This window comes from Berghia stephanieae, chromosome 3, assembly GCF_034508935.2.
Source record: "Berghia stephanieae isolate SIO BIC M18660-M18661 chromosome 3, UCSD_Bste_1.3, whole genome shotgun sequence".
Classification (NCBI taxonomy): domain Eukaryota; kingdom Metazoa; phylum Mollusca; class Gastropoda; order Nudibranchia; family Aeolidiidae; genus Berghia; species Berghia stephanieae.
The window spans coordinates 86,434,859-86,455,942 of NC_088362.1; the positions used below are offsets into that span (position 1 = coordinate 86,434,859).

Sequence of the window (21,084 nt, forward strand, 5' to 3'; positions counted from 1 at the left end):
CTTCCTTCCTAATGACGCATGGTAACTTAGTAACACTGGCTCTAAACTATCGGAACAATGGCGGACGCCCTTATGAAATATTTCCACGGCGAGCATAAAAGCGTATCCAGAGGAAAAAAACAATTGATCATGTTTTGACTTATACACATTCTGATCACAAGGCATATGAAAAGTTCTAGCCAGCATGAAGAATAAAAAGTAATGATTTTCTTTGTTTAGAACCAAGATGGCCGCCGTTGCTGGGCGGCGTGACATCAGACTGCTGAATCCAATTAATAAAATATGTTCTTTTAAATGAAATAATAAAACATTGATGAATTCCAATTGGCCTATAAACATTCACAGAGAGTTGACAATGCGGTTGTTAATCTAAGACGGATTCTAAGATCCCACTTAGACAAAGCATTTGGAATATTAGGCCAAAATCCTCCATGTAGATTTCTCATCAGCCTTCAATGTTTTGAACCCACAATTATTAAGTAGAAAATCACAAGAGATTGGAATTAATTAATTAATTTTAAGATGGATTCAAAACTTCCTTGATAAAAGTCCTCAAATAGTCCTCCTTGGGTCAAACTTATCAAATGAGAGAACGCTGTCAAATGGATGTCCTCAGGGTTATGCACTATCGCCTATTCTATACAGTCTATAAACAAATGACTGACGTTCATTTCATTCAAACTGCCAAATAATTAAATATGCTGACGACATAACGATTGTAGGTCTTCTCAACCATTATGATGAAAGCATAAATAAATATTTTGATCAAGTTGAATTATTCATTAAATGGTGCTCTGTTAATATGCTTTACTTAAACATCACAAAGACTAAAGACAATTTTTTGACTTTACACACCAAGGTCAAAATAAACATGTAAAACTGAATATCAAAAATAAAGAGGTAGAAGTAGTAGATGAATTTAAATACCTCAGAGTTTATATTGAGAACTCTCTCACTTAAAAAAAACTCGGTTAAAAGAAGTGTAATTTCCTTGGTATTGCGATGTGGTATGGTAACTGTGGGGTAAAAGAGAAGAATGAAATCTAACAAATTATACATATTTCTGGGGAAAATGTTGGTTGTAATTTTTAAAGAGCATATGAAGGTTTGTTTTGTTTTTAAGGGTTTTACGGCGCTTGCAACACATTAAGGTCATATCAGCGCCAGTAAAAAAGGAAGAAAATGGGATAGTATAAGTTCTAGAATTACAATAAAGCATCCAAGAAAAGGGAAGACAAAGGGAATTGGTTCAAATAAGAAACGGATGTAGATTCCACAAGCACTCTATCAAAGTGCTTAGTTTGAGATCACTAAAAGTCTCATCCAGACACAAGGACAGGTCCCCGCTAAGAGCAACACACTCAAATGTTTTACAAATCATATATAATATAAAGATAGCATAATACAGTGCATAACAGAGAGATGATTTACAATGAAAAAAATATCATCTCCCAAAACTAACTATACATTCGACTGTTTCCCTCTCAGCCAGGGTATCCGGCCAGGACCAGGACAAAACCAAGTAATCTCATTCCAAGCAAAGACAGAAAGCATGTTGGATAACAGATATAAGAGGATAGAAGACACAGTATGTACCCCCCTGCCCACTATGGGAGGTCAGGAACCCCGCCCAGAGCATAATATGAACTTACCATAAAAATATCCTCAGAATAGGGATTGTTACAATTGTCAGAATAGGGTGGGATTGTTGGGTAAGTAATGAATTACTAATCGTGTTACTAATTTCCAGTTTGGAAATCTTTTGCATTGTAAGTATGAAGGCGTGTCTATCTTTCCTATCTTCATGTAGTAGAGAGGTGATATTACCCGCACAAAATAGCCGAGTTAGTCACCGTCCTTACAACGCCCACTTCTAGGCAAGTGACTAGCTAGTCCTAGACCAGAAAGCGTTAATAAAATCCGATATTTTAGATACTTGCTTCGCTTTGGCTTAAGACTAGCTAGTCATTTACTAGACTAGGAAATTACTAAATCTAGTCCTCGTTCATGAAAACGGGCCCAGATCGGAATGGACGATAGCACTAGCCCCGGCAATATCTTAGGAGATATTTAATATCAATGTGTGAAGAAGTCTGATTCTCAATAGACATGAAATTGAATCAAAGGATTATAATTATGATTTACAAAGGGAATTTGTTATGCTCAATGTTGCATTTATTCCCCATGCAGGTCATATAGAATTATATTTCCATTTCAAACACTCCAGTGGACCGTTAGGCGCCCTTTCTGCACCAGCTGGTATCGATCACTGCATATAGCCAGGTATTCATTAACTCCTGAGTCGAGTGAGGTATTGTGTTTAAAGTACCTTATCCAAGAACACAACGGAAGGAGCAATATTATCTACGATCATATGGCATAACATTGCTTGACTTTTTTTTAACCAAGACAAGAGACTGTATCGCTGAGCCTTAGTGCCATACAAAGGGCAAATTGGCCACGACAAGTAAAAGTTTACAGCTCGTGTCTGATGCTACTGCAAAGGGCATCTTCAAGGTAAAAAAAAAAGTACACACGTGACCTCACCTCTTTGACTAAACGATGTGTACGTGTACACGTCACAGGTCAAGTGAACAGCCCTTGTTGATAATGTGCATCGTACACGAACTCGAACAAAGTCAAACGCCCAGTCATCTCCCTCAGTGGCACCACTGAGGAATGGGACTACTTTATGTCCAGATGGACTGAATACTTGGCAGCCACCAAAATAACAGGCAACGAAGCCATACTCCAGTTACTCGAGTGCTATGATGAGCGACTCCGCAGAGATATCACACGTACCAATGGGGTCTCCCTTAATCAACAGCCCGAATCAGATGTACTTCAGGCCATTCGTAATCTTGCAGTCAAGGTCCACCTTCGGGTGGAACTGGCCAGCATACGCCAAGACCGAGACAAGCCCATCAGGAACTTCGCAGCCCGCCTCCAGGGACACGCCTCACAGTGCAAATTCAACATCTCATGCACATCCTGCAACACTGTCAACTCAAACATGAACTTCTTAATGAAAGACTACATAATTCGCGGACCATGAAATACAACTTGAGGTCCTAGCACATCAGGACCAAGAAATAAGTTTGGAATCCCTCATCAAACTCGTAAAAGCCAAAGAAAGTGGAAGAAGAAGTGCCCATAAACTACAAAACACTACCAACACTAGTATCACTACCACGGCAGCAGCCGCTGCCAGCGCCTGTCGTATGTCTCAGTCCCAAGCCCTAAAGTCATGTGGCTACTGTGGCAGCAAGGTCTATCACGGCAATAAATTCAAAGACAGAGAACAGAAGTTCCCACCCGCTAGACATAAATGCAAGAAGTGTGACACACCCGGCCACTTTGAAAAAGTGTGTAGAAAGAGTCGCACCGACAGGAAGACGAAAGACAAAACCATGGAATGCCAAGACGAGCTACCCGGTTTCTTTTGTACACTGTATGACGGTTTGACTGTGGGTGAGAATGATGCTCATAAAGGGTTAAATGTTGATGAGGATGAGATTGATACATTTGAATCACAAAACATTATGTTCAATGAACGTGTCAATACTTCTGTGTATACTTGTAATGCAGAACTTGCATCAAATGAAAGCAAGGGCACAGTTACTGCTGCTGCCAATGGCATCTCACCAACATAACCCATACCGCATCACATATTTGAATCCCACAAATGGGTCCAGCGTCAATCTGACCCTCAACACAGCTTAGCGATCACAATTAAGGTATGGCCATTGGACTACAAAGGATTGGCGTCCCCCACCCCCTGTGAGGAGAGCACTGACAGGTTATACAGCAATAGCTTATACAGGATGCCAGTCCAGCCTTGCAGGCATTGAACTTCTCTCAGAGCTAGGCCTAAACAAGAATCACCTGCTGAAGGTCTCAATAAGAATGTGCGCGACCAACAACAAAAGAATACCTAGACTGGGGGCACTACTGTTCCATATCACCACTGCAACTGACAAGAACAAAGGTAAGAAGACCAGTACCCACCAAATGGTATATTTTACCACAGACACCCATAAACTGTATCTGAGTAGGAGCGCCTGTGTTGACCTGGGCCTAATTCCGAAACAATTCCCTACCTGTGGCGAGACCCAGCCCTCCCTCAGTGAGACCAATGATAACCATCCAGAGATCAGACCTAACACCAGAGTATCATGTGGATGTCTACTACGACAACCCCCGCTTCGTCTTAGGATGCAAGGACCTCATCATCGCAGTCGACCATAAACCCCTCGAGAAGATCTTTGGGGATCGCTCACTGGACGGTATTCCAAACCCAAAATTAAGAAACCTCAAGGAGAAATCATTCAGATTCAGGTTCAGACTTGTCCACATCCCTGGCATACACAACAAGGCAATAGATGGCATGTCAAGACACCCTGTGGGCGAAGCATCCCACCTCGAGCTGTCAGACGACACTGCCGCGCTGTCACACATCCTGTTGGACAGCATCCGAGAAACAACACACGACGAGCATCATAAAAACCCTGTGATATCAGCAGCCGCCACAGCCTTGAATGCAATCAAAACCATCACATGGGATGGTATCAGGACCCAGACAATCAACGACTACGAGAAGAGAGAGCTACTCACACTGGTTGACGATGGTTTACACACAACGAGGAAGGAGATGTATCCAGACCTACAAACATATTTCCCTCTCAAAGATGGTTTATATACCCTAGATGGAGTCATTATGTACAACGATCGCATCATCATTCCACAATCACTCAGACCACGAGTTTTAGCAGCACTCCACTCTGCCCACCAAGGGACATCAACCATGACAGCAAGAGCCGAATCCACCGTCTTTTGGCCAGGGATAACATCCGACATTAAGAAAGTCCGAGCAAGCTGTCAACAATGTAATAGGAACGCCCCATCACAACCAGGCCCACCTCCCACCCCTCCAAAGACACCAATATATCCATTCCAATCAATATGTGCAGATTTCTTCCAATACAGTGGTCAACACTATTGTGTTATTGTTGACAGATACAGCAATTGGCCCATTGTAGACAAGTCAAAGGAAGGGGCTGTAGGCCTCATAATGAGCCTCAGAAAAACATTCATCACCTTCGGCATTAGTGAGGAACTCACCTCCGATGGTGGCCCAGAATTTGCTCAAAGACTGGGGTGTTTACCACATGACCTCCTCAGTGGCTTATCCTCACAGCAATTGTAGAGCGGAAGTTGCGGTCAAAACCGTCAAGCGCCTCCTAATGGACAACACAGGCCCCTCGGGAACTCTTCGACACTGATGCCTTCCACAGAGCTATGCTGCAGTATAGGAACATCACGGACAAGGAAACGGGTATCTCACCAGCCCAGTGCATCTTTGGGCGACCAATAAGGGACTTTAAACCCATCCATCCAGGGAGATATGAACCTCACCCAACCTGGAGAGGAACCCTCCTAGCCGGAGAAGAAGCCCTAAGAATTCGTCACATGAAAATGGCAGAGAGGCTGGCCGAACACACAAGAGGACTGCCTCCACTGAGAGTTGGCGACAAGGTCAGAATCCAGAATCAAACTGGGCCACACCCAACCAAATGGGACAAGACCGGTACTATCATCGAGGTGCGACAGTATGACCAGTACCTTGTCAAGGTTGATGGGTCTGGCAGAGCTACCCTGGGGAATCGGATTTTTTCTTTTGCGCCAATACATTCCTGCTATGTCTCCAGCCAGGGGAGCCCATATCAAAATACATAAACCAGGGTAAACGAAAGGAAATTGAACCAGCAATCCAGACTGACAAGAACCAGACATCGGTCCAACCACCAACCTTACCGGTCCCCATTGTGCTGATCGATCCATGCCGGTGCCACTGGAAGATAACATCCCCCTCAGCCAGAAAATCTAGGAGATCAGGAAGAACCAACCGGGGTCGACATCCGAAGACCTCAGCCACCCATGGAGCCATTCCGACCCCCTCAGTCAATGGATCGACCTCAGGAGCCAGCCTGCCACCCTCAATAAAAAGTCCCAAGGGCACTTTTACAGCTCGCTCCCTATAACAACCCAGGGAAAACCGAGACCCCCTTGCCGCCAACGAGAACAAAACGTTCAGCTTCCGAGGAAAGCACACAATAGTTGGCCGACTGGTTTACAATATATATACCGTACCTTGTTTTGAAAATAACACAAATGTTTCATTCACTTGGTTTTCGTTTTCGTTTTATATTTTCTGTTTTTTTCTTCTTTCCTTATGTACATATATAGGAATATGTATGAAGTGTATGTACAGAATGTGCAATCAATATCCCTCTTTTTAATCCCACTACACATCCTTCAGTTGTCCAACAAAAAACTTTCAATTACTTTTCCACTTTAAGTTAAATTTACAGCAAGATTTGTTGTGATTTTGATATTTAGTTGTGTAAATTCCTTTTCACACATTATTAACGTTGAATATTTCATCTGTACTCATTTTTCCTTCCAGTTAAAATAACTTATATACCTTAAGCCTTTAACGACACCATTGTCATTCCCCCTTAAAGACTGGAGGAGGGGGGGGGGAGCATAGAGGATTATTTATCATTTCTGTAATATCTTTATTATTCTTTATTCTTTAGATGTCCATCATTGTGAGGTTTGAATGAAACTACTCTTATTGTAAATAAAACAAGTTCGAACCAACCAAATGCCTTATGGTTATTTGGCACAGACAGTATTTGAGGTCCGTCCAAAAACCGATTTAAAAAAATGAAAAGCTTATTTTATTCGTATAACAAGAGAAATTTCCTTTTTTGAGGCGAGGTAAACAGGCGAAAACAGTAACCAGCTTGAGATCCATACCACTCTTGAAATATATGGAGCGTGTGTTACTGAGCCGGTGGAGACCGCTCTTAGACACGATCTGCTGCAAGAAAAGGCAGGCTTCCTGGATAAACAGCCGGAGTCCTTACCTTGTATTTGGAGGCAGGTTTTGAATGTAAGTTTTGAATTGGAGTTGAATGTACAGTTATACAGTTTCAGAATCAAGAAGCTCATAATATGGCGCAGCAAAAACTTAGAGCTGTTCTCAACTATGCCCACGTCGCACACAGAGAATCCAGCAAAACCGAGAAAGAATGCCTTCTCTGAGGAATCTGCTACGTAAACAGAATTGGATGTAGTCAAATCAAATCCTACTTTGACAAAATGTAACTAATTGGAACACTTCGAAGACATCTACACTGATTTCTACATAATATACAGAAACAAACATATCCGATAACTGAGCGTCGATGTGTCCACATTGAAAACCGGTCACTGCCATTTTAAACCAATCCTATGTATTGATTTATCGCTGGATCACAGCCTTAGCCAGCGTGTCCACCTCAAGATATTGCCAAGCAAAGAAACACAAAATCAACTCCGCACAAGGATTAGGTTTAGAAAAAGGGAAAGTTTAATCAGTTAACTGCCACTCTGGAAAAAAGACGTATTTATAACTTTGGACAGAAAACTCGTCCTTAAAATATCTATTGATTAAAATGACCCTCATCTTGGCAAAATTTCTCAAACATGAGACGTAGCGTAGTCCCAGGTTTGAGAGTTTTTACCAAGATAAGGATAATTCAATTTACATCTATCGATAGTTGAAGGACGAGTTTTTCTGGCCAAATTTTAAATACTTGTTTTTCCATTGTACCTCAGTTAACTGATTAAACAGTCTAAAGAGTATTAAATATTTTATTATACCTTAAATGTAGGTATCCAATTGTCCATATCGTCAATCGACAATTAATAGAATGAACATAAATACAATCGAGCACAGTATAGTATTCATTGAATATTCACCTCCGTAAGTTTTGTTAGGACAGCTGATACAAGACGTATTTGCCAGATAATTAACATGGAAGTAAGCATAATTACTGATACAAAAATACCAGTCGATAATAAATAAACGAAACATATAAATTAAAATCTCATTTATATATAGAAAACCCAAAAATAGAAAGCTGTCATGAAAGACAATTAATGAATATTAGCTAAATGACAAGCAATTACTAATCCTTGCATGACCTTTAAAAAAATAAAAATCTATGGATGTGGCATCAATGACATTAAATAGACATTCTTTGAGTGAGATGGAGGAATTCTTCGACTAATATGAAGTATCTTGCATTTTATGATATTTTTTATTGTCGAATTTGTAGAATTATATTTTAATGAAATATCTTTAAAAATATCTTTAAGTGCATTCTGCCATTGTTTACAATTATTTAACCTGGTGTTTATCGAGCAAAACTACTTAAAAATTGAATGTTATTACGCTCTAACATTTCGTTCAAAAATTCCCCAAATCAATGTTAATAGAGAAGAAACGTTTGATGTCAAAAACTGGTTCCTATCGTATAGAAAGTGTAAAATCACTCTTCCGGGGGACTGAACACATACTTTGTGTAAATGCTCGTCTGGTTTTGGAGTGATTGCACCTTATTTTTTAGTCTAAAATATGCTGAAAGGCAATAAAGATCATCCATCTTGGTTCTTTTACGTTCCGTAATCCTGATCATCCGCCAATATATCCTGCTACCAAATATAGTTATGCCAACTTAGGGTTCAATATGTAACTATTCATTGTTAGTAATCAGAAAGACTGGTTACATACACACTTCCAAAGATTTTGAAACCAGAAAAAAGTAGGTGTGACGTAACGACTTTTCTTCCCTATTATTATACCCTTTTATTGTAGCGGCAACCCGATTTTACTATAGCGAAAAAGCAAAACTAATACGGGGTGTCTTTGTAGTAATACATATCAGTTCTAGAATTGATTTCTCCAGCAAACATCCAGTTTTTACCAAATATAATATACATTTTGACGCGTAATGATATTATGACCACTATGATGATTAATGATATTTAATTTCGTTTACTAATCAATTTAAAAGCAAACATTTTGATAAGAAATAATATAGGTAAGAGTCACGCTACAGCATCGGGAACTTCTTCGCATTTCAAACGCAGTGCTACAATTACCACACAGAGGCTCCCTATAGTAGGGACAATTTTAATACCTATATTCTTCACAAGGGTAGGCATTTTACGCTGTGAATTTTCGCTTGCATCAAACAACACACAAAATTGAACACGAGATGACTGGGACGAAGACATTTGAGTTGCTCAATTTCATTTTTAAAAAATATCAAATATCGATTTTAAATGTTATCTGAAATAAATATAAGAGAACGGAACACTTTATACAGTGTTTTGTTTTTTTTATTATTATTGACCCATTTCAGATTTGAATAACGAGAGCTATGTAAGATTTCATCGCAGAATTTATTCATGTTTTCATTGCTATAAGGTTTAACACAGTGTGCCCTTTGGTAGTTGAGCTATGATGTCATCAGTATAAACGGGTAATTTTGACTTAAATCGTAATTTATTTTGGCTTTATCCGACATGAAAGTGACGTGACAGCAAAGAACTGGTCATGCTAGAATCACACCGAGTTCCTCAATTTGCTAATCTTAAACTTCACATATCTTTCCAATACTATGGAGCTCTCCCCTCATTGGAGTTTAAATGACTGGGATTTTTTAATGAGTAGTTCCCAAACTGATGGATCGGCCGAGATGGTCCAATTTCCTGGCCTCCAAGATCATCTGATCTAACCCCACATTACTTTTTTATGGGGATGTGTGAAGAGCAGTGTGTTTCGAACCCCCTGAGAGACAAGTGTCACCTGAGGACAAAATAAGGATAACCGTTCTCTCTGTAACATTACTCATACTGCAAATGACGTGGAAGGGACTGTAGAGACGCTTGCGGCTTGTCAAAATGGCATTTGTCACCCGGAGCTTTAAAACGAGCACGATCAATCAGAAGTAACATATCAGTATTTAAAAAAACCTTAGACCAATTTGGATTAATATGTTGAAAAGCAAACTGATGTCGTTGCAGTTGTTGTTGGGTTATTCCAATCTGAAGTGTGTCAATGATTACAAACACATTGTAAATTACGATTTATTTCAAAATGACCCTTTTCTTCTCATGACATAATAACTTAGATACCAAAGGGTACACAGTGTTAAAACTTATATCAATTAAAACTTTAATAAATTTTGCACCTATTGCAAAGAACTGTTTGATGAAAACTTGTGCGGCTATGTGGTCTAGTGGTATGACACTCGCTTTTGGATAGGAAGCAGGTCATGGGTTCGAGCCTCGCTCGGCGCATAGTTGGAGAAGGCTCTTTACTCACATTCTCTCACCATACTCAGGTGTAAAATGAGTACCTGGCCGTTAAGCGCGTTGTCTTTGTCCGAAAATTTGTAATATCGCCTAACAGGCGTCATGTCCCGTCCTATATGTTAAATGTTGCTGTTGACCAGGGACCCCTTGTAAAGCGCTTTGAGCACGTTTAGTGGATATTGCGCTATATCAAAAAAAATCTGAAGCTCAAAACTTACATAGTTTTGGAGTTATTACAACCTGAAATGTATCGATAACAAAAAAAAAAAAACAAAACAAAAAAAGAAAAAAAGCAACAAACAAAAAAAACCCCAAAACAACAAAACAATTGTTAACAATTCGCAAACTAATATTATAAAGTAAAAACACATAAAAAGCGTATTCATTTATTCTGTAAGGCACAATTGAAAGTTAAAATACAGTTTTGTTTACATTTTGATAAAGTTTACAAGATCGAGAATGCCTATATATTCTTTAATCAGTTAACTGAAAAAAAAACTCTTGAACAACACGTATCTATAGTAAAGTTTGGCGAGGAGGTCTCAGATTTTAGATTTTTTGTCAAAATGACAAAAAATAACGTTATCCCGGAATCGGTGGTTTTAGGATCTTGTTTCCTCGGTCATTTGTAATAAATGACTGCTAGACATTTTCGAGTGAGTTTGTTTGGGTTTTCTTTTTTGCTCAATATTTATGAAAGTGAAAGCAGCAAGACTTCGATTGAACATACAAATGATGGCCGCTTCTTGAAAATAATAATATACTTCGTCATCAAAACAAATAATAAATAAAAGTACGGGGGGAAAGCGTTCACATTGTAAATGACACAACGGATTTGAAGTGGGTGTATGATCTCTTTTATTGGTGGAAAGTCAATAGAGTGAAATCGTGATGTCAAACATGAAGAAGAATCGGCTAAAAATGTTACAGGCTAATCAATGGGAAATGAGATCGACTATTAAAATTGGTGGGGTTTAAATATTGATAATAGATTAGTAATGGTTGAACGATTACTGCTATACTATTTTATAGTTGTCGTCTCTGGTATACGCAATCTTGGAAAATGTAAACAATATTGATGGATTTATATCATTTATATTATGTATTATTATCTTGTAGAGGTGAATTAAGCCTCCCCAGATTCTTCTGTATTTGAGACTAGGTAGATCGAGGAATGCTAAACGTTAGTCATATGACATGTTCTCAATGCCGCGAAGCAATGTCAATGGTTTTATTTTACAAAGAGAGGCCCCAACTAACATTTCAAGTAAATAGTTATATCCTTATGCTTGTTTTTTGTTTGTATTGGGGAAATTCCACACCAAGCGGATGTAGAACTGCCTCAACATAGTTTACTATTGTTTTTCTTAGAGAAATGGGAGAAGATACTTATTGCTTACTCAAATCGCTAGACTGCACCCGGGATCAATCTCCGTCCCTTTGACTGTGAATCGAGTGCTCTACCAACTGAGCTATCAGCACCCCCGCCTAGGTCTATTGGTCTCATGTCGTGGCCTACAAAGGCTGATGTTGTTTTCATTTCAGACTTTAATTATTGTTCCTGATTGTTTCATTCTCGTATTTGCATGCTTGTCATGTTGAATTGCCCCAAATGGTAAATATGCAAATAAAGAGAAAATTTGGAATTTATGAAGTGTCGTTCCTTTTGGTAATGTTATTTGTACAGAATCCAAGTGTGAATGGCTCTGGGAGAGTTGTATTCAGTTTGTGTGCTCACTTCATCAATAGAAACTTTATGACAATAAACGGAAAAGTTGGGTGTGGAATTCCCCCACCTTGCCCTACACTATATCTAGGACTCCGATATCGGAGGACCATTTTCATTACATTGTAAAGGAATCTGTGCTCTTTTATCATCGAACAGTTCACCAATTTACTAGCACCACCTGATTTTTGTTGGTTTCTTTTTTATTTTGTTTCAAATAACATTTTGCCATTTTTATTTTTGATGCAGTTATTTTCTTTGTTTTGTTAGAACTTTTTAAACCGATAATTGTCTGATTTCTTCATCTGAAAATGTGAATGAAACAGTGCCAGACAAAGCAGAAACGAAAAATACAAGAAAAAAAAAAACAACCCAAAAAGCAGTCTTCCTCGAAGAAGACTAATTTTTTTTTGGATGTTTTTTAAATTTTAATGTGATTCTTTCATGGCTTGTCTGGCACTGTTTCATACACACTTTTTCAGATCTTTATCTTTTACCAGTGTCTAATCCCTAATTTTTCAACTAGATTGGTATATGCGCTATTTTATCACCTAGTATAAAATTCATATCTTTCGACATCTTTCATTCAACTTCTCTTTCTCCTTGCAACAGTCTTGCTGAATTTTTTAGTATATTTCAAAGTGACTTATCTGGTTTGTTATCTCAGCTTTTTCATGTCAAAATTAGCTCCAGTATTTCGGATATTATAGTCAGATTGTTATTAAATGGCGCGTGTTTTTCTTCTTTCTCTCAGCTGCCCCCCAATGCATAGCTGCAAAAATTTGTATGAACCTCTGAATCAATTTGTCTTAATAAAAAATATTTTTTCATGAATTTTAAAACAATAGGAAAGGATTTCGTTTATTACAGCTATATTAAAATCGATAACATGTGAGGATCGGAACTCATAGAAGATTTACATTACCAAAATTATGAATTTTCCGCATATCCATTTTGAAGGAAATCGTTAAACTGGAGTGTTAGGTTAATAGAAGCGTAAACGATATACGTGCAGTATTTGAACATGAAGCAAAGAATAGCAATTATTAACTATCAGACATCTACATTTTATAACTATCAATACATTTTACTGGTGAATACAAACGAAAGTGAAAATAACGCGCTTCCAATATAAATTTGATTTCAAACGTTTGAGAAATAGCCAGAGAGGATTACATAAATTTATGTAGACTGGTCAAAAGTAAAAATTCATCAATTATGAGACAGTGTCTCCACAAATATGTGTCCAACAATAACAACAACAACAACAACTACAACAACAATAACAACAACAACAACAACAACAACAACAACAACAACCAAGAAATACTGGACACATCAATCAGCACTGTCTTATGACGAGGATGATGAGAAGGAGAAATGAAACGACTACAGAAAGATTCCGAGCATCACTCTATTCAATGAAATGTATTTTTCCTCTAGTTTGCGAAGGTTGAGGCATGCCTTTTCTCAGTCTACTCTTTATCATTTATTGCCTCGGTGAGAGTACTCGAGTAAATTTGGTGTTCCTTCTCTCAATCTTTCCCTCTACTTAGGCCCAATGACCTCGATTGGATTGCGCTCACAGTGATATGAGGGAAGTCGCGCACCCTCTTGTCAAAACTCCCGGATTAGACAGTCTGCTTTGAAATCTGTTTCTGTTTCATTTCTTTTTTTTATACTAAGGAGTATAGTTAGCATTTTAATAAATGGTCATAATATGGAGTACTGTCTGATTGAAACCATGAAATGATGTCGGCTTTTATAATTGCCAAAGTTGGAGCTGTAAAGTGACCCTGGGCCAACAAATGATAGCGTTGTCCAATACAATACAGCTGGGTGCTTCAATGGAGGACAGCAAACGATATTTAGTCCTTCTTAAAACACCTTTGCATTGACCCCAGAATAATATTCCAGATGATGCAGAGAAGAAAAATTGGCATGGCATCCTTTTAAATATTCTGTATCATCACCACCTGCAAGAATAACAATGATTCTCTGTCCAGAACATATGGTCCTCTTTCTGCTTGAATATTCAAACGGCCAATATATTTTTTTTGGATGTATATTTACGCTCGAACATACATCTTTGGATGATATCCATATCAAAGTTATATATGATCCTTTTACTGCCACGTCGTTCTACACTGGTGATCTCTGTCGTATTTCGATAACGATCTTCTCATGGTTGATTGTAAAATTCCAAAACAATTGCCGTCCTCTTAAATGACTTATCGATAGATACAAGAAGACTTCTTTTCGCAGCTTTACGAGAGTGGAACCGATAGATAGTCCGTACCTTATCATGTGGTTTAAGAGCCTGGTATGCTTTTGAAACCTGTAAAGGCCCTGTGAAACGTTCATGCATAGACAAAAGTTTGTCAAAGTTATATAAACAGTGTTTGTTAATTTGACAATATTGAGTATACAATCACTATTTCAAATGATTTCAAGCGAGAGATTTCATATCAGTCTTTGGTAATTGCGACATGATGTAGATAATATGCCATAAATAATAACTTCAAAATTTAATACAAACTACATAGGTGGTATGTTTATAACACTTAAAGCGAATTGTTATTATTTGGAAAGAAGTATGACGTGAACTCATAATCCTTGCGTCAGCACAATATTTTTTGAAAATACGATGAATTCATTCATACTTTGTGGTGCGTAACTTATTTTCATTTTTTACAGTGTAAAATCTCAGATTTTTAACCAGATGTTTTAAAGTAGTTTCTTATAGGTCTTAAAGAAGAAAACTTTTTTGATATGGCATCAATAAGGTCCAAAATCTAGATTCAGTTAAGACAAATTGATTCAGAGGTTGACACAAATTTCTACAACTTTTGATAGAGGGACAGCAGAGAAACACCAGAAAAACCCGCGCCATTAATAAAAAATCTGACTATAGTATCTATTGCTTTCATTACACTTTTCCTGTCTCCATACTTTATAGAAGAAACGAAGTTGACGTCACTCAGTTCTTTGCCAGCCCTTTTTATGAGTAGTTCAACGAAATATCAATCAGACTATAAACGTTCAAGGATACACATAGTTTTGTGTTTTGGTACATTAATCCGGCTGGCAAAATTTGTGAGTTTTTCGGCTAAGGACACAGCATCAATACATTCTTTGAAAATATTCTATTTATGGTCGATTTGTTCATTACTTGTGCCTGTTCATATTGTTCTGTTTGTTGTACATCATATCGGTTGCCAACTGTGACTCTATATTGATAGAACGAAATTGAGGTCACCCTTTGTTATCTTTATAGCCAGCCACTCTTATAAGTAGTTCTCACTAAATTGTATTAATCCGATTATAACCGTTTAAGGTTGTGTGTGTTGGTACGTTATATAAGGCTGGCGGATGTTATGAGTTTTTTTTTGGCTAAACGCATAACATCAAAAAGTTAGTCATGGAAGCATTCTGATGATGACATATGACCGAATTCCTGTATCGGTGCTCTTCGTGACTTTGCAATATTTTCAGTTTGTGAATAGAATTTACAATTGGTCCTGGCGTGGTTTCACAAAAGTACTACACACTACTTTTTGAAAAGTACAATTTTATAGACTACTTTTTTGGGGCAATCAGTCGTCACAAAATTCTCTTTCTCTCTATGTGGTCTTTCTGTCTGTTTATCTCTTCCCCCCCCCCCCCCACCCCTCTCTCTCTCTCTCTCTCTCTCTCTCTCTCTCTCTCTCTTCATATATTATATATATATATATATATATATATATATATGTATATATATAATTATATATATATATATATATATATATATATATATATATATTATATATATATATATATATATATCCCTGGAATGGGAGTGTATTGGAGAATAACATATTTCCCCATGAACCTTGTTGTCGCCTTAGACCGCGCATTGTCATTCTCTCAGCACAAAAAGAAAACAAAAGCAAAATTGGCACAAGAAACAACCTCCTAAGAAAACTGGCAAACACTACATGGGGAGTAGATCCAAAAACAGTCAGGACAACCGCACTAGACATCTGCTATTCATCAGCTGAATACACCTCACCAGTCTGGAAAAAATCCAGCCATGCCAAAAGATTGACCGTGAGCTATAAAATACCTGCCGGATCATTACTGTTAACTTGAACCCACCTGCAGTTCTAGTCCTCCATCGGTTGGCTGGCATTGCACCTCCACAAATTCAAAGAGCCGCCGCTTACAAAGCCCAGGAATATAAACAGGAAATGGACCCTGGGCACCCACTCAATGACCACAAGCCAACAACAAGTAGACTGAAGTCGAGAAAAAGCTTCATGGCGGAAGAAAGTATCAACCCTGACCATGCAGCTGTATACAGACTTTCCACATGGAGGGAGTGGGACAATCATGCAAACTAAGCCGTTGAAGATCTGAGAGATGAACTACCCTGCGGAACTGATCTCCCCAAGAATGAATGGGTAACACTTAACCGAGCACGGGCAAAACTTGGGAGAACAGTTGGAAACATGAAAAAGTGGGAGCTGGCTAGACCAGATAGTGTACATGTGAATGCCCAGAGCAGACAATGGAGCACATCCTTAGAGATTGCCAGGACGGTCTCAGCTGCATTGATCATGATCTAAGAGTCTGCTCCCCAGATGCTGCATAGTTTGTTCTGTATTTTAGCGAAAAGCTATGATGATGATTATATTAATTTAAGATTATTCATAGTTGTATGTATTTGTACGATTGATCTGAAAAACAGAAAATGGTGAGTATTTTACTGAAACGGAGACCATCAACTTATCCGAGTCCATTAACTTCCATACGTTAAAAACTATTCTTGAAACTCTGTCGCACAAATGGGACATAACATTTGGCATTTCCACTTTTTAACATACAATTTTGTTCCACGATGCTGCTATGGGTTTATCTTAGCACTGGCGTACTCTCTAAAACACATTTTTTAAAAATTGGTCTTCAAATATAGATCGATTTAAATGACTCTCATCGTGGCAAAAACTCTCAAACCCGGGACTTCGAAGAAATCCAAGATGGGGATTATTTAAATTGATCAATATTAGAAGGACGAGATTTCTGGCCAACTTTTAAAATAAAGTTGACTAGTTAATTTCAATCTATATTTTTTCTGTGCCCATTTTAACCCCAAACGATATGATTATGTGAACCGACATGCCTCATGTGTCACGATATGTCTAAATGAAGTCGGCCGCTGACATTGTCATAAAGAAGAACAAAGACTAAATTCCCTGTCAACAGAATGAATACAGGTTATACAAGAATTAATTGGAGGTGATTATTTACATTTTTTACAACCTTATCATTAAATTGAAGTATGTTGACAAAATACCTTTTAAAACTTTAGTCAGAAAACCTTCACCTGTTATATCAATAAATAAAGCTGATCCACATTTTTGACAAAAATATGTTAACTTTCTCCTTTTAAAGAACTATAGGTTTATGTGTTTTGGACAAGTTTAATATGTAAAGATGCTTAATCATTGCATTGCAGTTTAGTATTATGACGTAAGGGCGATGCAAATGTTGCTGGTTTGGACGGTGAATAAATTTCTACACTATTTTTCATGAACGCAACGCTCTATGACACAATACGATAACAGCACAGAAGTTCCTTGTGTGCATTGAGCCTATAAAATAATATAATAAAATGAATGACTACCAAATTAATAATATCATGTCAACAAAATGTCTAAATAGATAATGGCAGGAAGATAAACATCTATGAATTTGAATGCCTAGAAATCTTTCAAGCATAAAACACTTGAAGCGGGATATATAAGTTTTAAAATCTCTACTGTCTCAAAACCATAATGGCAGTTCAGTTCTGTTATCATTTTAAAAACAAATTGGCAAACGACATGTTTTGAAGATGACACTCATCATCTTTTAATTTTTCACTCAACAAATTTTCAATGGCCATAAGTCAAAATGTCCAACATTCTAAAATTAGCATGTTTGGGATAAATCTGGTAAAATTCAGCATTGCACGATTCTTCTTCTTCTTCTTCTCCTTCTTCTTCTTCTTCTTCTTCTTCTTCTTCTTCTTCTTCTTCTTCTTCTTCTTCTTCTTCTTCTTCTTCTTCTTCTTCTTCTTCCTCTTCTTCTTTCTTTCAGACCATAATTTCAGCAAAATTGAAGACGACTTTAGCCGTCGCGCATTTGTTCGTTTCAGTCTCCGCTGGTATGAAGAAGAGACCGTTCTAAGCTCTTGCTGCTGGATGCTTGCCTCGTGTAGCTTAATGCTTGATCATGTCGAGTTTATTCCATTGACGAATTGTTGTGTGTGTGTGTGGGGGGGGGGGGGGGGTTGAGAGTTCAGATGTGCGTTAATTCCTGAGAGACTGGAAGTCGTAAAGAAAGTTTGAATTTTTACTGCTGTTGTTGTTATTTTGTAGGTGCTGTGGGGATTTTGTTTTGCCATATAGGTACTATGCTGAAAACAACCAGCCTGTTGTTTTTTCGCCGTTGAGCTAATATTTGCCAGCCCTGATTATTTTTACCAATTCTCGAGCATCTACACGTGGCTTGTAATTGTACATGCAAATCTGGCAGTTCTTCTCGGATTTCTCCAATTTCTTTAATTTCGGTACGATGACAGGAATCAAGCTAGCATAATCCAAGATCGGCCTCACAACATTGCTTTATGACCGTGTGTGACGCTGGCCCATGTTCCTATTGGTTTATTGGCACTGTTGGTTACATGTTTTTTTCCAGTTCATGCTTGATTCCAAGGTCACACCAGATATTTTGCATCCTTTGCACGTTGAAATTTTTGTTGTGTATGACATAGACAGGCACACCCCCTATATTTACTTTAAAGATAGATTATGTAGTTCCAGTCACTAGCCAGTAACTAATGGAGGGTATCGATTGCTTGATATTTGCCTATTTTAGAGTTGCCATATTGTTTTATTTATACCTATGCATTATGTATTACAAGCGATCTTTCAGAGCAGTTGGTAAGTTCCATGGGGATGTTTAGTTAATTACAAATAACATTGAATATGTTTTGACAGGCCAAAACAAACTTGGTGTTTTAATCGTAATAATAAATGTATAAAATTCTGGAACATTACGATACCAAAACAACAAAAGCCAAGACTAATTTCCCAAGGTTGTTTCAAAGCTTAAAGTTTAGCTTTTTACTTGTATTTAAACGCATGCCATTTTCTTGGTCTCTATTAACGCACTTCAACGTTTGAACCTTTAATCTCACGTCTGCAATAGCATGAAAGGGTGAGTTAATAATAAAAGAACTCAACAATACTGCCTACCCAGGTTTTAATACTTCAGTGACTTTGATATCTTTAAATTTTCACGAAATAAATCTGCTTTTTACCGTGATGATGATGACGATGATGGTAGTGGTGTTGGTGGTGGTGGTGGTGATGATGATGATGATGATGATGATGATGATGATGATGATGATGATGATGATGATGGTGATGATGATGATGATGATGATGATCATGATGATGATCATGATAATGATCATGATCATGATACGTCAATACGTGGATGACCGTTTACGAGAGATTGGTGTTTTTGAACAGAGATATTGGCAGAGATAATTTGAGAGATGTTATCTGTAACAGGCATGGCACTTGCTTGAATATGGTATAGTTACTAAATTATCATGAAAATGGGTGCATGAAAGTGATTTGCCTTAAAATTTTGTCAAACAATTTTGAGAATAAGAAACATTTTGTATTTTGTGATTTCAATCTTGATAAAGAGATGTTAAAGATACCGCCGGGAGCAGATTTCAAGCCCTTTAAAAGGACATACAGCAATACAGTTTAAACCATTGAATCTTTGGTTCGGGAAAATTTGGAATATATTATAGATTTGCCAAGATTCACACAGACAGCATTATTTCCAATTAATTATAATGCCACGTGACATTTTTTTTTTACCAAGGTCGGCGTGTCTATTGTCTACACAGCTGAGCGTTTTCATTAATAAGGCCGCGAATACAAAACGTCGATCGACACACTCCAACACAAACAGACACACCCAAACAGGCAACCAACCATAATATTCCATACACATACAAACAACACGCATGTTTTTTTCGTTATTTACTTTATAATTATACCAACGCAATTTCCTGAGAACAATTGTGACTCAGCGCTTCAAAACGGGATTATGTTGCGTAACTCTAACGCCAGAAAGAGATTTTAACGCTAAAATGTGCACAGATTTGAAATATCAGTTTGTACCAATGAAATATAAACAACTTAGACCAAGGCTCATTATTTAAACTAAAACTACACTAAACTAGAGCGGTTTTATAAAAAAATAAAGCACAATACTTAATGTGCTCAAAGCGCTTTACAATGGGTAATGAACAACAGTAACACATAACGTACAATTTTTTTTTCCGACAGAGACAACGTTCTTAACGGCCAGGTACTCATTTTACATCTAAGTACGGTGAGAGAATGTGAGTAAAGAGCCTTTTCCAAGGACTCAACTATGCGCCGGAAAGTCTCAAATCCAGGACCTTCCGACCCGAAAGCAGTGCCATACCACAAAACCACATAGCCACACGAACTTAGAATTTAGAACTATAAATTCATTTTTTTTTTTTGCATCGAAATGACCCGGATGTAGCACCGTTTTGAAACGATGGACCACAAGGATTGTCAAACACCATTGCATTTACTTTGTTTTACATTGAGAACATTGAAAACTTACGTGGCAGAGTTCAAATGGTGAATGTATAGATTAATAATGGGGCACATAGAGGTAATACCGATATCAGTCTCATTGTTATCAAAATCGACGAATTACACATTCTCTCAATAGACGGTATTGTCAGTCTATGCTTGAAATGCGAGTTGTCAGGTGTTTTTAAATAAGATTTGCAGAGGTGTATTGATCTTCGAAGGGATGACACGCCATTTACCTGCAAGGAGCGGCGAAATCAATTTATAATGATACGTCTTCGTTTGTCTCTTTGTTTGCTGGCAAAAGATTTCAATTCTTACGCGCTGTTGCGATATTTACGGGCGTATTATTTTCTTTTAATAATCGTTGGTGCATGCAAGACATTTGCGCCAAGGTGAAGGTCAACCTGTGACTCAGTCTTGATTATCACTTTTCTTATAAATGTAAGCTTTTAGAAGACCGTGATC

At 37.8% G+C, this 21,084-nt stretch overlaps 1 protein-coding gene across 1 annotated transcript in view; it reads right to left on the reverse strand.

The window, feature by feature from the left end:
• LOC144968711 (uncharacterized) overlaps positions 1 to 20,784 on the reverse strand; it is a 202,646-nt gene extending 181,862 nt beyond the window's left edge. Inside the window, exon 1 of the mRNA XM_078907318.1 lies at positions 20,645 to 20,784. The gene's annotated coding sequence lies outside the window, so the exon portion shown is untranslated. The remainder of the gene's footprint in view (positions 1 to 20,644) is intronic.
• Between the last annotated feature and the right edge of the window lie 300 nt (positions 20,785 to 21,084).